Raw genomic sequence first — 17,034 nt, 5'->3', positions numbered from 1 at the left:
GACAAGCAATTTCAGCAATAACAGAGATGAGGCGAAGCTCCCTCCTGAACGTGTGCTCTGCCGTGCTGCTCCGCCTTACCCGGCGGGCTCAACACCTGCTTCCACACGCTGCCTTCGTCAAGCGTGTCTGCCTGGTGTGCGTGGCCTTCTCTTAGGGAGGCGGGGTACTTCGGGAAATATTTGTGCAATCTCTCATGCAAACAGATCCAAACAGTAATAAACATGTGGCTGCTGCCTTTACTGAAGCAGTTTTCTTTAGGAAGAAAATGAGATGTCATGAGAAGAATTGAAATGTGGTTGAAGAAAGACATTTATACCTCTCTGTGTGTGATATCTGTCAGTAAAAAATAATTAAACAAAGTGTAGAAGCTGCAGTTTAAAAAAATTTTACTTTATTTTTATTATTATTTTTTTTACTTTATTATTTTTAATTGAATTTATTGGCGTGGCACTGGTGAATAAAATCATACAGGTTGCAGGTGTACAATTCTATAACTCATCATCTGTATATTGTATTGTGTGTTCACGTCCCCAGGTCAAGCCTCCTTCCATCAGCATTTATCTTCGCTTTACCCTCTTCTTGATATGGTACTAACTCATGTTCCAAGGAGGTAGGAGAGAAATACTTCAAAATAGTATAGGAAGGGGGGAATCCAAGGGAAGTGGGGTGGGAGGAGAGCTGGGACATGTTTTTGCCTGGCCCGCACGGTTAGGAGTCATACCACTTAAGGATGACCTTTGCTCGAATGACAACAGTCAGAGGTGCTGTGTTACATGGGTGCGTCTTTTGCCTTGCTTCAGTTTTAACAGAAGAAAAGTGTTGAGGGAATCAAAGGTGAACTTCAATTTATGCTTGTTTGTCCACTTGGTGCTGTTGAACTAAGTGGGGAAAAAAGTAACCAGAGAATAGAAGGCCTTTATTCTTTGACTTTAATACCAATGACCTTATTTTTGAAGAAAATCATATCTGCTCAGTTTAAAAGAGTAAAACAAAAGAGGAAAAGGTAACATATGCAAAAAACAAACAAACAAAATAAGGAAGTAAAAATTCCGGGATCAAACTCTTGTAGCAGTTTGGCATCAGTTAAAATCTTGTTATCCCCATAGTCACGTGGAGGCGCATCATCTTATGACGATGGGATACTGCACATGCTGGTTTGTGTTCTGTTCCTTTCCTCGTCTTTATATTTTGCTACTTATAATTCATGCATGCTTATTGAAAAATCCAAACATTTCAGAATCTGTGATACAGGAGGTGGAAGGCTCCCTCTCGGCCCCCTGGGATCATCATTTTAATAGGTTGGTGTGTATTCTATCTGAATTTCTCCATCCTGCCTTGGAACTTAATCGTTCCATTTCATGTATCTTTGACCCAATAACTTTTTAGCTGATGTTGGTGGGTTGTTTGACTTTTTGGTAAGCACGGTTTCTTTTCTTTGGAATATGGTGGTGAAAAATGATCATGGATCACACACGCCTTGTAAGAATTTCTCCCATTTCTCATTTTGTTCAACATTTAGGGGGCATCTGTCTCCACAGACTACTCCCTGCCTCTTCAGAATTCTCCTGCTCTGTCTTCGTGGCACTGCCCACTGTTCTGCCACGTGGCTCGGCCACCTCCTCTCTGCCCCTGCACGCTCTCTTCTCCTCAGGCCACAAGCTTGTGTCCTTTTCCTGATTCCTTGTCCGGTGTCCCCCTCTGGCTTCTGGCTTGCTTCTCACATTCTCTTTGCCCTCTGTCTGGTTTGGATCATCCCTCCCCTCTGCGAGTCTTTTAGAAGGATGCCTGCACATCTTCTCGGACCTCGGCTCTCGTTGATCCCTAGTGAGGAATCTGCCTGTCTCTGCTCCTCGGACTGTGGCACCAGAGCATTGCAAACGGATAGCTTCAAACAACAGACACTTAGCCTCTCAGAGTTCTGGGGGCGAGAAGTCAGAAATCAAGGTGTTGGCAGGCAGGCCGTGCTCTCTTTGAAAGTCTAGGGGTGAAACCCTTCTTTGCTTATTCTGACTTCTGGTGGTTGCCAGCTGTTCTTGATGTTTCTTGGTGTGTAGATGCATCACTCCCATCTCTGCCTCTGTCTTCACACTGCCTTCTCCTCCTGGTGTCTGTGCACACGTTTCTCTTCTTATTTTTTTATTTTTTTTATTGATTGATTTTAGAGAGAGAGAGAGACAGAAGTATCAATCTGTTTCTGTGTGCACCCTGACTGAGGATCGACCAGCAACCTCTGCATATCGGGATGATGCTCTAATCAGCTGAAAGTCATCACCTAGGGCACACATTTCTCTCTTTGTAAGGACATCAGTCACTGGATTAGGGTCTACCGTTATCTAGTACTTGACAAATTACACCTACAGAAGACTATTTCTAAATAATCTCATATTCTGAGGTTTCCAGTGAACACAAGTTTTGGGGGGACACTATTCAGCCCAATATTCTGCTCTAGATCCATATTAACGTCTTCCTGTTAGACTGTTCCTTGTAGATGTATCCCTGGTGTCTCTACCTCAGCAAAGGGAGATGAGTACTTTTCCAGTCCTGTAAGTGGGGGAGGGGATGCTGGCACTTCTGTTTGTCTAGATTTACTGACCTTCATTATGTGACCGACCCTCGCAGCCTACCTGGGCCTCACTGGTTCTGACAGCCTCAGGAGGAGTTTCAGGATGCGAAGGGTGTAGCAGTGGAATACCTCTTCAGGCCACAGTTTGTGTGAGTCCAGGGATGAGGTTTAATACCTAGTTTTAACTAAAGAAACCTTCATGAAATGGATGAGGGGTTTAGACATTGCCTCAAGCTCCGAAGGGGTCACCAGTGAAGCCCGGAAAAGAGCAGCAGGTGGTCCCCACTTCTGGGTCTGGCTTGAGAACCTTCACCAAACACTTGATGAAAGAACAGCAATGGCAATCTACGCAGCCCTGGCAAGAAGTCCGCTACACAGAGTGAAAGTTATCAAGAAGATACTTTTTTTCTTTTGTATTTTTTTTTCTGAAGTTGGAAATGGGGAGGCAGTCAGACAGACTCCCGCATGCGCCCGACTGAGATCCACCCGGCATGCCCACCAGGGGGCGATGCTCCACCCATCTGGGGCACTGCCCTGTTGCAACCAGAGCCATTCTAGCGCCTGAGGCAGAGGCCATAGAACCATCCTCAGCGCTCGGGCCATCTTTGCTCCAATGGAGCCTTGGCTGCGGGAGGGGAAGAGAGAGACAGAGAAGAAGGAGAGGGGGAGGGGTGGAGAAGCAGATGGGCGCCTCTCCTGTGTGCCCTGGCCAGGACTTGAACCCGGGGCTCCTGCACGCCAAGCCGACACTCTACTACTGAGCCAACTGGCCAGGGCCAAGAAGATGCTTTGAATGATGTAAATTTTACATACAATGTTCGTTAGGTAAATGTACATTGTGCTTGGAGGGTGTGCTCCTGCCGGCACACAGCCATTACAATCAGCCATACATTTCAATATTGTGATCTCATCTTTTTTAGCTTCTATTTTTCTGTGTCTTTCATAATATTGATATATATATATATATATATAATGACATCTTAATGTAGTAGGTAAGGTATATATATATATATATATATATTATATATATATATATATATCAGGGTGAATAAATAGAAATCTTTTTTTAAGGAGTGGAGAGTGTGACCAAAAGTTTGGAGAACAGTGGTCTTCAGAGTCCGCTTCACATTCCTTGGCACTGCTTGCAAGTTTCAGCCCCCAACTTTTTTTTCTTTTTAAAGATTTTACTTTTAGAGTATGTTTAGATTTATAGCAACACTGAATGGAAACTATGCACGAATACTCTCCCCATGCCCCACATCCCCCAGCAGAGAGGAACACTTGTCCACGTGAGGAACCTACAGGACACCATAGTCACACAAAGTTCATGGTGCACCCGAGGGCTCACTCTTAGTGTTGTACATTCGATGGGCTTGAGCACGTGGATAATGACATGCTAGCCACTGTTCTAATATTGTGTGCCCCATTTAGTCATTCCTCTCTTCTCACAGCCCTTGGCAACCACTTATCCTTTTAGTGTCTCCATAGTGGTGCTTTTCCCAGAATGTCATGTGATTGGAATCATACAGTCTGTAGCCTTCAACTCTCATTTGAACCCTGTCACCACTCTGTCCCTGTCTGCGAGGGGCCCTATGCCCCAGGCGTCTGTTTATACCCTTGGCTCTTTGGCTCCAGCTGTTTTCTCTCTGTCAGAGCTCCTTCTCGTGGTCCTTCTCATGGTTTCCCCTTTTTGTAACCCTTCTCTTCTCTCCCAAGAGGGGCCAGTCCCATCTCACCGAGTCTGTCTTTATTTGCCGGCACACTGTCATCCTCTTCTGCCCTCGCTCTACGGGTGGTGCAGTAAGTTCGTTTACACCGGACTCACCACAAACACGTGTAATGCCTTGACTAGACCTCAGGACTGGTACGACGTCACAACGGCTGTGTCAGGACTAGATGTAACCACAGCTACGGTGTTAACTCGGTGATAGGGACTTTTCAGCACCATTATAATCTCAGGGGACCACCGTCGTGTATGTGGTCCATCATTGACTGAAATGTCATTAAGCCGCACATGACTGTACTAATCTCAGAAATGGCCACTGAAGTGAGCAGTATGGGACAAAAGTCTGCTGATTATTGGTTTTCTTGTTTGCCTGCTTCAATAGCTCTGAGGGCTGCCTAGAATGACATTTGTTGTTTGTACTTGGGCTGCATATAACCAGATGAAAGGGTAATTTCAACCATATCTTTTAGTATGTTCAAGCAAGTATTAGGGCCTGTGTGTGTATCATGTTGTAAACATAACAAGAAGGTAATATTTAGTTTTGGCTAAGTGGTGAAACAAAGTATACTCTCAGCTCCTACTGGCAGGAGTTTGAGTTGATATACTTTTCCAGAAAGCAATTTGGAAAAATGGATCCAAAACTCATAAAATATGCATATATTTGATCTCACAATTCCATTCCTAGCAGTGTATGATAACAATATCATTACAGTTTTGGACAGAGATTTAGTAAAAGGATGTTCATTGTAGCATTGTTTATAATAGTAAAATAAACTTAGAAGTAAACTATATATCCAATAGTAGGAAATTGGTAAAATAAGTTATGGTTTTCCCATAGGATGGAATCTTTAGTTGCTAGTACAAATACCATTGCAGAAAACATGTAAAATACAATATATTACTAAGTGAATTTAAATAGTATTTTTAGTTTTATTGCAATTTGATTTTTTTGTTTTTTGTTTTTTGTTTTCTTTTTCTTTTACAGAGACAGAGAGAGAGAATCAGAGTGAGGGATAGACAGGGACAGACAGACAGGAACGGAGAGATGAGAAGCATCAATCATTAGTTTTTCATTGCGCGTTGCAACACCTTAGTTGTTCATTGATTGCTTTCTCATATGTGCCTTGACCACGGGCCTTCAGCAGACCAAGTAACCCTTTGCTTGAGCCAGCGACCTTGGGCTCAAGCTGGTGAGCTTTTTGCTCAAACCAGATGAGCCCGCGCTCAAGCTGGTGACCTCGGGGTCTCAAACCTGGGTCTTCCGCATCCCAGTCCGACGCTTTACCCACTGCGCCACCGCCTGGTCAGGTGCAATTTGTTTTTAAAAAAATGTGTGTAACTGACTTTCCAGTATATTTGCTTTAATATTTACATCCTGCGGGTCTATCCCCTATCCAGCTGGACTGCAAGAGGTTATTTCTTCTAGAAGTTTTCCCTTCTCTGTTCGCCATCATCGTACCCTGGCCCCTCACTCCTCTGCAGGTCGCCTCTTGAAGCCAGCTCTTTCAGGCTGTCTCTTTCCTCGGGAAGCTTTGCACAAACATGGACAACAATTGGTTCCCGTAGTTCTGCAAACCCAGGTTGAGACTGAACTGTGATGCTTAATAAAACTTTTCTGAGTGCTTGGATATAACATGTGGGAATGGCAGAACCCAAAAGGGAAAACTTAAAATAGGATACTACATAGGTTTGCTTCCAGAAGACAAAGGCTTGAGTCAGCCTCACTCATGTATCCTCTGTGGTCTGTTTCTCTTCTTTCCTCTAGCTGGTCACCATTTTGAGAGGACTAGCTTATCACTCCCTGCTCAAGGGTATCCTTAACCATATCTCCCCTCCCATGTGCCCTTGCCACCAATCCCACTGAAGAGAGGAAAACTGATTTACTAAAAGAAAACATAATTTGTAGAAATCAATTCCACCCACACTGAGGATAATAGCATTTACATTATCATTAACATCTGAGACCTCCCTATTTCCAAATGGGATCTAATGATTGCATGACCAAAGGGCCATTGCATGACCAAAGGACCTTTCCTCCACTGACCTCACTTTCCAGAACAAATAACATTTTTACTTAAAAAGAAATACCAGCTATCATTATGGAATGCAAGAATTTCTTATAGTAATAAAAGGAAATATTGTACTTCTGCCCTAGCCTTTGCTTTTTTACATAGTGTTTAAAATATTCAGTTTTACAAACAATCCAATAAAAAAATGGGAAGAGGACATGAACAGACACTTCTCCCAGGAAGAGATACAAATGGCCAACAGATATATGAAAAGATGCTCAGCTTCATTAGTTATTAGAGAAATGCAAATCAAAACTACAATGAGATACCACCTCACCCCTGTTAGATTAGCTATTATCAACAAGACGGGTAATAGCAAATGTTGGAGAGGCTGTGGAGAAAAAGGAACCCTCATACACTGTTGGTGGGAATGTAAAGTAGTACAACCATTATGGAGGAAAGTATGGTGGTTCCTCAAAAAACTGAAAATAGAACTACCTTATGACCCAGCAATCCCTCTACTGGGTATATACCCCAAAACCTCAGAATCATTGATACGTAAAGACACATGTAGCCCCATGTTCATTGCAGCACTGTTCACAGTGGCCAAGACATGGAAACAACCAAAAAGCCCTTCAATAGAAGACTGGATAAAGAAGATGTGGCACATATACACTATGGAATACTACTCAGCCATAAGAAATGATGACATCAGATCATTTACAGCAAAATGGTGGGATCTTGATAACATTATAAGGAGTGAAATAAGTAAATCAGAAAAAAACAAGAACTACATGATTCCATACATTGGTGGAACATAAAAACGAGACTAAGAGACATGGACAAGAGTGTGGTGGTTACCAGGGGTGGGGGGAGGGAGGACGCAGGAAGGAGGGAGGGAGAGAGTTAGGGGGAGGGGGAGGGGCACAGAGAAAATTAGACAGAGGGTGACGGAGGACAATCTGACTCTGGGTGAGGGGTATGCAACTTAATTTAATGACAAGATAACCTAGACATGTTTTCTTTGAATATATGTACCCTGAATTATTAATGTCACCCCATTAACATTAATAAAAATTTATAAAAAAAAAATTCAGTTTTAACTAGAACACTTATTCCACATATATGTGGGTATAGAAAAACCCTTGAAGAGACACATCCTAAAACATAAACAGTAGTGATCTCCAGGCGAAGGCTTAGAGATCTAGCACAGGGTCCTTTGGATCACAGTCTCTCACAAGGCTGCAGTCAAGGTGGTGGTTGGTGGGTCTTAGTCATCCCGGGGCTCAGCTGGTGGTGGTGGAGGGTGGAGAGGGCGGGAAGGTCATAGTGTTTGGATAGCCTAACGTGTCAGGGGTGTCAGGGACCCCCAGAATCCACCCCCAGGTTTGATAATTCTCTAGGAGGACTCACAAGACTCAGCACATAGCACATTCTATGTAGTCATGACTACGTAGTCATGATTTATGATGATGAAAGGCTGCAAAGCACAACCAGCGAAGGGAAAAGGTGCATGAGGTAGAGTCTGGAAGGAACCAGACACGACCTGCCCAGAGTCATTTCCCGGTGGTGTCTCAGGAGCCACGAGCGTTCCGCCAGGGACCTGTGGAACATGGAGCTGTGACAAGCACGTGTGAAACGCTGATCACCAGGGACCCTCATAAAAGACTCAGTGCCCAGGGTTTTACTGGGTGCTGGTCCTGTAGGCACCCTCTGACTAGCGTGTATCAACACTGCAGACTCCCAGAAGGAAGGCTGGTGTTCAGCATCCGCACATTGTTAGCACAAACAGTTTAGGCCCGTGGTGGCATTCAGCCAGTTCGCACCGGTTCGGCAGAACCATTCCTAATTTTTTGTTGAGTTCTGTGAACCGCTTGTTAAAATGGCACTTGTAATCAGGGTTCTCTCTAAGGTGGGCGCCTGGGCAGCTGCCAATGTGAAAATCACAAGTTTACATTCCTTACTCTGTTTTAATGTTCATCTGAGCCATAGCATGTTCTAAGTGCCCATAGTAATGTTCATTCCATCCATAGGTGAAAAAATTTTGACAGAACTGTGCTTGTAATATTTATTTATTCATTTCATAAAACTCATTATACCTTTGATGAAATACTGCATTTTAATTCCCTCGTGTATGCTACTTCAGTAAACAAACGTATAACATAGAGAGAAAAGGTGTGAAACAACCAGGGGATGACAAGCTGTCATTGCAAATATCTTAAATAATAGTTTTGTTTTTTGTCAAGTATTATTTAATATTTTAAAACTTTTTTTATAACATAATCTAGTTTTGTATATCTCTTTTATTGTTCTTATTTAAGTATTAGGTGCATGAAATAATAAATTACCTTTCGGAATATCTTTTTTTATACTTAAAACTGTCATTAGGGCAGAGAACCAGTTGTTAAACTATTTGAAGCCCACCACTGGTTTAGGTGCAGGGAGCCCTACTTCGCAGGGAACGGTGGGAACCTTTCTTCTTGACTTCCAGGTTCCCAGATGCAGGCTGAGGGTCCACCTCACAAGCGGACTTGTCAAGAAGAGTTTCAGGCCTGCTCTGCGGACTCTGTTCTGCACACCTGACCTCAGGAGTGATACCCATGACTTTTTCTGTTTCATTTTTTAAAAACATAAAATAATAATTTTTTTTATTCATTGAGCTTACAGATGGCAATCTATTCAAAGTAATAATAGCAACAATGTATTACATTACATATGCTTATGTGCATATATACGTATGTGTATGTATACCCTTGTGTATGCTTATATATAAGTGCAATGAGCGGCAGCAACGATGCAAGGGATGAAAGGGAGAAAGTAGAATTATTTTGTTAATATAGGAAACACACTACACATGGAGAAGTATAGGGTTATCTAAAATAGACTTGGATTACTTGTAAATGTTAATTGCAAACTCTAGAGAAACTACTACCAGTTTTTTAAAATTCAATATATCGGGGGTGACATTATTAATAAAATTATATAGGTTTCAGGTGTACGATTTTCCAATACATTATCTGTATATTGCATTGTGCATTCAGCATTCAGCATCCAAAGTGAAGTCTCCCTCCCTCACCATTTATCCCCTTTTACCTTCTTCTACCTCCCCCCACACCCTTTCCTTTGGTAATCACCATACTGTGGTCTGCCTCTATGAGTTCTTTTTTTTCTTAATCGCTTCACCTTTTCCATCCAGCCCCTAAGCCTCTCCCCTCCGACAGCTGTCAGCCTGTTCTCTGTATCTATGAGTCTGTTTTTATTTTGTTTGTTAGGTTATTTTCATTAGAAGTGAGTCACTGAGTCCAGCCCCCAGGCAAGGGGAGGGAATTTCACAAGGACACAAATACCACAAAGGACGATGGTTGGAGGCCGTCTGTCTTAGACACTACCCACTCTAGGGGGTGACTTTGCTTTTCCCTTCTGTATTTTCCATGTTCTCCCAATGACATGTAGTACTTTTATAATAATAAAAAGCTATTTTAAAACCATGATTAATTATATGCACAGCAGTGTGTGCTGTTGGTGGAAGAAATGAGATTTCTGGGTGGAAGAGAAATGAAATTTCTTTAGGTCCCAGCCACACCCAGAGGTGTGGATGCTACAGACGGGTAACTCTTGTTGGTGTTTGAGATGGTGAAGCTACCTGAGAGGAAAAGTTGAAATGTTTTTAGTTATATTTATAAGAATAAAGTCAGGGTTAAAAAAATTGTGTTTTTGAAGCAATACCAATAGCAATTGGAACGCTAAAATGGATGATAGTTTGTGAAACGCACAATGTGAAGGCTAGGGGAAACTTCCCCAGGGTCGGTGAGCTTCAGGCTAAGGGGGACGTTATGCCTTGAAAAATTTGGCAAGAAGCCCTGCAGATCTTTGATAGATGTATGACATGAAATGTGGCTGTGGAGTGTGGGGCTGCGTGGAGGGTAGAGCAGGGCACTCCTCCCCTTGGCTGGGGTAATAAGAGCCTTTTCACTGCAGCTCTGGCAAGAAAAGATGAGGGGAGGAGGAACTTCTTTCCTCTGTTCTGAGCTCCAATTTTACGGAGGAAGGGAGCCTGGCCTGGGGGGAGACAGACCCCACACAGAACAAAGGAGAGCAGCTGCCTGCTGGCCTGTTAGCCATGGTGAGAATGATGCCCACTAACCTTCAGAGGTGCACGGCGGCACGGGGATCCGAGGATACCTGCTGTTGTCAGGCATCTGGAAACACAGAGGGCATGAGGCCAGCACCACCTGCAGGCATTTTGTGTATGTGTGAGAGAGAAATAAGAAATGTATTCTGGAGGCTACTCAAAGGCCACTGCCAGCACCCATGATCCCCCCAAACTGCTCTATCTCATTTCACATAAGTCATTAGAATATCCTTAAAAAAAAATTTTTTTTTTGTATTTTTCTGAAGCTAGAGGTGGGTAGGCAGTCAGACAGACTCCCACATGTGCCCGATTGGAATCTACCCAGCATGCCCACCAGGGGGCAATGCTCTGTCCATCTGGGGCGTTGCTCCATTGCAGCCTGAGCCATTCTAGCGCCTGAGGCAGAGGCCATAGAGCTGTCCTCAGTGTCTGGGCCAACTTTGCTCCAATAGAGCCTTGGCTGCGGGAGATGAAGAGAAAGCTAGAGAGAAAAGAGAGGGGAATGATGGAGAAGCAGATGGGAACTTCTCCTGTGTGCCCTGACCGGAAATCGAACCTGAGACTTCCACACACTGGGCCAACGCTCTACTGCTGAGCAAACCAGCCAGGGCTAAAATTTGCTTTTTTTGGTATTAAACTTATTGGGATGACATTGGTTAATAAGGATATATAGGTTTTTGTTGCCTGACCAGGCTGTGGTGCAGTGGATAGAGCATCAGACTAAGACGCAGAACACCCAGGTTCAAAACCCCAAGGTCACTGGCTTAAGCACGGGGTTGCTGGCTTAAATGTGGGATCATAGACATGACCCCATCATTGCTGGCTTGAGCCCAAAGTTGCTGACTTGAATCCCAAGGTCACTGGTTTGAGCAAGGGGTCACTTGGTCTGCTGTAGCCCCCACCCTGGTCAAGGCTCATATGAGAAAGCAATCAATAAACAACTAAGGTGTTGCAACGAAGAATTGATGCTTCTCATCTCTCTCCCTTCCTGTCTGTCTGTCCCTATCTGTCCCTCTCTCTGACTCTCTCTCTGTCTCTGTCATAAAAAAGAAAAAAAAGATTATATAGATTTCACATGTACATTTCTATGATATATGATGTTTATATTGCATTGTGTGCCCACCACCTAAAGTCAGATAATCTTCTGTAACCATATATTTGACCCTAGATATTCTAATATATTATTATTATAATTATCTGTTTCTTCCCACTATAATATAAGATCTATGAGGGCAAGGATTTTGTCTGTTTGTGGCTGGCATATAATAGACACTCAGTAAATTTAGTAGAATTGAATTAAAGACCATGTTGATGCCAGTTCCACACGTTCTTTGCTTTGCTTCTGTTGCTTACTGGTGTCTAAATGAAAACTGTGTAGGTTTGTCTTTCAATGTAGCAGGTTTCATCTGCAGAACTCCATGAACTTTAAAACAGTTCTGTCAGTGTTATCCTAAGTGAAAGAAGGCAGACACAAAAGGCCACATATTGTATGACTCCACTTACAGGGACAGTCCAGAACAGGCAGACCCACAGTGAGAGAAAGCATTTAGTGATTGCCAGGAGCTGGGGGAGGAGGGGATGGGGAATGGCGACTGCTAATGAGTGGGGGTTTTCTTTTTTAGGGTAATGAGAATGCGCTGGATTTAGATAATGGTGATGGTGGCACAGCTCTGTGACTATACTAAAAGCCACCAACTCGTACACTTTCAAAGGTGAATTTTATGATAAGAGAATTGTACCTCATCAAAGCTGTTATTAGAAAAAACACAGATTAGTCATTAAATTCCCCAAGAGGCCGGGTGCTACTGCTTTTATTGTAGTTCCACAGATAAATAAAACAAGGTGTATTGTCGACGTGTTGTAATGAAATATTGTGGACATTGGCATCAGACACACCCAGATTTGTAGCCAGACCCTTAACATAGTGTGACCTCAATTAAGTTGCTGTTCGGACCTCCTGGAGCCTCATTTCCCTCCCTGAAAAAGTGGATGTACTAGTACCAAAGGCATTAGGCTATGTGAAGGTCAATTGCATTAACCCAGCACGGGCTTGACAGCCTGACAATGAGCTTAGTTCTCTTCCTTTCTTCCTCCTGCCTCAGAAGACCTGCTGCATGCCTAGGTGAATGGCAGAGCAAGTAATTAGAAACTGATTACTGAGGTAGGATCTATTCTGTGGCATCCAAAATGATGAATCTGCCTTTTGAAGCCCATTTGTCTGTAGTGGTTCAGCATTGTTGTGTGCATTATCTGTCACACAAGCTCACTGTACGTTGGTCTTTTTTTCTTGTCAAATTCAGATCAAAGGCCCAAGAAATGTCACTGAACATACCCAACAGGGCTCTGAGATTGGTGCTATGTCCCTGCACTTTCTGAGAAGCAAAGAAACAGCTGGATGGGACTATCCCGTTGATCCTTGTTTGCTGGGTGGTTCTGCAGCCTTCCTCTTCACACAGGGGTGTGCTGATACCCGTTAACAGTCAGTTCTGTGGGACTTAAAAAAACTCTGATTTGTAGTGTGTGCCAATTTCTATGGTGTAAATACTTTCTCCAGGGTTGGCTGCTAGCTACCAATGTGCTATCACAGAATGTAGAGTTGGGAAGAAATGTACTCAGTTAGTTGTTTCTTATGGGAATGGGAATGGACTCTGGCATATCACTGCCTTGCAAGGTAATTATATCATCACTGCTCAGAAGGGACTCTAAACAGCTTCTAGACATGACTACTTAGAAAGGAAAGGGTTTCTTCACATGACTTTTCACAGCATGACACCTCTCTTGGGCCTTCTGCTTCCTGAGGACTCAACATGTAAGGCACAAATTTATGAGCTGGAAGCGAGGGTTGGGATTCTGTGCAGGGAAGGGGAGGTGAGAAAGGGCTGGTTAAGAAAACTAAGCCTGTTTGGGAGGTGTTTTTTTGTTGTTGTTGTTTTGTTTTTACCATGCGTGAAGTTGTATTGGAGTCAGCACATTCAGGCCACACAGAAAGCTGAAGATACTATGACTGATAGCCTGAAGGAACTCAATGTGTGCACATTTGACAAGATCAGAGTCACACAGTGATGTCTGAGGCTTTCAGGATGCACATTAAGGAGAAAAGCAAGTGTCTGTTGAGTTGGCAATTTTACTAACAAACTATGAAAACCCAAACTGATGATGCTCTTTTTCTTCTGGAGAGCATGTTGGGTGGTAGCTTAGAGATAGAATACATTCCTGCAGACAAAAGCAGATAGCGATCAGGGTGATTGTGGAAAGAATCTTGAATCCTGGGGCTGTTTAGAGCTCGCAGAATGGGGTAGCGGATGGAAGGGCACTGTTTGCCATGCCAGTGATGGCTGGGCTCCTCCTCTTCTCACCAAGGACAGTGGGTTACAAACTCCAGCATTTTACTACGAACATTTTATTTTTTAGGACTTCCTTCTGGTTGGCTGAGAGTACGGTGGCTCTGCTTCCTGTTGGCATTTGGAGATCCATCTTGAATACCTGGCTCCCAGTGCTGCCCTGCTATCTACACCCAGCCAGCAAATGGGGGAAGAACACGTAAGTACCAGAAGCATGTCTTCTTTTTTAACCACTCTATTTCACTCAAGCATTCCTTGATGGGCCCTATTTTGCAAGAGGAAGAATTTCTTGAACTGAGTAAGCATTAATTGAAGACCTTCTGCATTTATGACAAGTTCTTTGACTGCAGTTCACTTCCCGACAACAACTCTACACTATGAAGAGGAACAAAAGCTCTGGTGGGCAGTAAGCTCTGTCTGCCACAGACAGGAACACCTCTGTGGTCAAAATGCTGCTGAAAAACAGTTTTCCTTTGTTAAGAGGTATCTTTACTTACATAGACTGGGCAAGTCATAGCGTTTTATCTCATGTTTCCTTTCCATAGGAAACTCAGGTGGTCAAGAAAATATAGTGCCATGTTAAGCCAGTAGGTCACCGAGAACTGCTTTTGGTCTCTGTTGCCACAGTGAAATCATTCTTGAGGGTATGGGGCATCCTGGAGGAGCTGTTAACTGTAGGCCCCCTGCCCTTCTTCCATAGCAGCTTCCTAGGCTCTTGTCACTTCCACTAATTTACTAACTCACTACCCTGGGGATTTTAATTGAAGCCAGTATGAGTAATAGTTAAAGTCTCCTAGCAATTATCGGGGCAAATAAAGTCATCTTCACCTGTCCCTCCACAGAGCTCCTCTCCCCAGCCCCCAAATACACTAAAGCCATTTGCTAAGAATTCAAACTTCATCCATTTCTTTTCATGCCCAGAGATTTCTAGATTGATCTCTCCAGGTTTGTGCCTTAAGAGACAATGAACAATAGGTGAACACGTTGAAAACTGGCTTTTTGGCTAGAGAGAACATCTGTGCATCAATGCTTTGCATATGTTGTGGGAAAGTGACCCACTTTATTTGTCCCCATTTTACAAAAAAGCTGACAGTTAATTCAGCATGTGACAATCAGTATAGACTTTAGGTGTATCACCAGTCAAGGGTACTTTGTCGACGGCAACATGGTGGCAGAGAAGGGTCATCGTCACGGCTTACCTGCGTGGGCACTGTGCTTCCAGAAGAACACGAGTATTCAGCTCTCTTCGAAGTCATCAACTCTGTTCAAACATCAAGTCAGCAACTTCACACAGCCGGGGTTCTTTTGATGATGTTAGAGAGCTATCGGTGAGCTTTAATATTTGTGCCTGAGACAAAGTCTTCCAGCCTTCCCAGAGAGACCACAGGTGTGCGCCACCAGGTATCCCAGGCCGTGCAGGCAGCGGGCCGAAGTCACTGGAAGGTCTGTGCTGAAAAGGCACCCTTCCCATCTCATTCTCTGTTGTCTTTCTATGATTTATTTTTCTCCTTTCATTGCTGTCCTTGATATTCATCATAGTTAGTTTGATGTGTCAATGTGATTAGACTCTAGAATGCCCAGATATCTGGTTATACATTATTTCCGGATGTGTTTGTGCAGGCGTTTCCAGAACAGGTTAGCATTTGAATCAGTAAAATCAGTTAAGGGAATTGTCTTCCTCCATGTGGGTGGACATCATCCAATCCATTGAGGGTCTGATTAGAACCAAATGGTTGAGGCAGGAAGAATTGGTGTGTTTTCTCGTGTTCTCTCTCTCTTTGCCTGACTGACCTAAAACGCCAATCTTCTTCTACCCTCTGTGATCCTTGTTCTCAGGCCTTCAGAGTCTGACTGGACCATTGGCTCGATAGCTTTCAGGCTTTTAAACGGCATGAATGCCCTGGCTAGGTAGCTCAGTTGATTAGAGTACCAACATACCAAGGTTGTGGGTTCAATCCCTGGTCAGGACACATATAGGAATCAACAAGTGAATGCATAAATAAGTGAAACAGGAAATTGATGTTTCTTTCTCTTTCTCTAAAATCAAGAAATAAAAAGAGACCGACCAGATGGTGGTGCAGTGGATAGAGCATAGGACTGGGATGCAGAGGACCCAGGTTCGAAACCCTGAGGTTGCTGGCTTGAGCATGGACTCATTCAGCTTGAGTGTGGGGTTGCTGGCATGAGCATGGGATCATAGACATGACCCCATGGTCACTGGCTTGAGCCTAAAGGTTGCTGGCTTGAAGCCCAAAGGTTGCTGGCTTGAGCAAGGGGTCACTGGCTCAGCTCGAGTCCCCCGGTCCAAGCCATATGAGAAAGCAATCAGTGAACAACTTAGGTGCTGCAACAAAGAATTGATGCTTCTCATGTCTGCCCCCCCACATCTTTTCTCTCTCTCTCTTTCACCTAAAAAAATAAAGAAAAATAAAAAGAAAATAAACTGCATAAGAAGTTTCCCATGTTTCCAACTTGCAGATGGCAGATCATTGGACTTCTCAGCCTCCGATTCACATGAACTAGTTCCATATAATAAATATTTCTCTTCCTTTACTTCCTTATTGGTTCTATTTCTCTTGAGAACCCTGACTAATACAATGTTCACCTGTGTGAAGTTGGTGGAGAGTATGACATGCAATGATGAACCAGATCCCAGGTGCTGGGTAATTCTAGATTTATCACCTCTCAGACGTGTCTAATGGCTGGGGTGGGATTTGCCTCACAGCTGGTTTTCTTCTACATGGTTGGGATGAGAAATTTGATATCTTCCACAGGGATCTAGAAGCATGTATTTGCCTGCAAAAAGTCTTAGTGGCCTGATCTTATGGGGTCTTTACCAATCAAATGCATTTCCTTCCCTAGTCAGAATGATACCAATCCAAATTCTTATGCAGACTAGATTAAAATATTCAGTCATGTTTATATTTCTCTTCACTGAGTGACAAGTAGTCTACCCTTTAGTATTTTCCTTACTACCAAAGTTAAATGTGAAAAAATCCAAGAGTTTGTCAGGGCATGACAAATAGATATTTATACAAGAAGGCGGTTGATTGGTGGCACCTGACTGGAGAATCGTGCTGAGAAGAATTTTGATACTGCACCCAGTTTTGGTAGGAAAAGATATTACAATCGACTGGCAATGTCTGCCAGGGGTACAAGAGTCAGGAGCAATGACATGTTTGCTACATCCATTCATTCAACCACCAAGTATCAAGTGCCTGTTACATGAATAGCACTGTCCAAGGGGCAAGAACCCTGGTTT

This window comes from Saccopteryx bilineata, chromosome 4 (assembly GCF_036850765.1).
Source record: "Saccopteryx bilineata isolate mSacBil1 chromosome 4, mSacBil1_pri_phased_curated, whole genome shotgun sequence".
In the NCBI taxonomy this organism is placed as follows: Eukaryota; Metazoa; Chordata; class Mammalia; order Chiroptera; family Emballonuridae; genus Saccopteryx; species Saccopteryx bilineata.
The sequence above is the reverse complement of the archived record's forward strand: the minus strand, read 5'-3'. Positions refer to the sequence as shown.